Source organism: Colobus angolensis, unplaced genomic scaffold (genome assembly GCF_000951035.1).
Source record: "Colobus angolensis palliatus isolate OR3802 unplaced genomic scaffold, Cang.pa_1.0 Scaffold29, whole genome shotgun sequence".
Taxonomy (NCBI): Eukaryota; Metazoa; Chordata; class Mammalia; order Primates; family Cercopithecidae; genus Colobus; species Colobus angolensis.
In genome coordinates, this window is record NW_012116154.1 from 3,290,576 (window position 1) to 3,290,946 (window position 371).

A 371-nucleotide genomic window follows, 5' to 3' on the forward strand; every position below is an offset into this window, starting at 1 on the left:
CCGCCCGGGGGTGCCGGAAAGGCCTTGGCGGTGCCAGAGGCGCCAAGCGGCCGGGGGCCAGAGAAGCAGCTGGGGTCCCTCAGCCGAAGTTGAAGGAACAAAATGTGAAGTGCGGAGCCGCGTCAGCCGCTTCCTGGCGTGGGGCTCGGGGTGGAGGGCGGCTTGTTTTTCCCTCCCGCGGGGGTGAGGGAGCGGAACAGGGGAGGGGCGGCAGTGCGGCGGGGGACTACCCCAGGTCCGAGGCTCGGCTCCGCAAGGGCGTTTTGTTCCCGGGAGCCGCCGCTGCGCGTGGGTCCGCTGGGTCCCTAGTTTTGCGGCCTAAGCCGAGCCTTATAGGCCTCGCGTCTGCTTTCCCGGGGGGGACTGGCCGG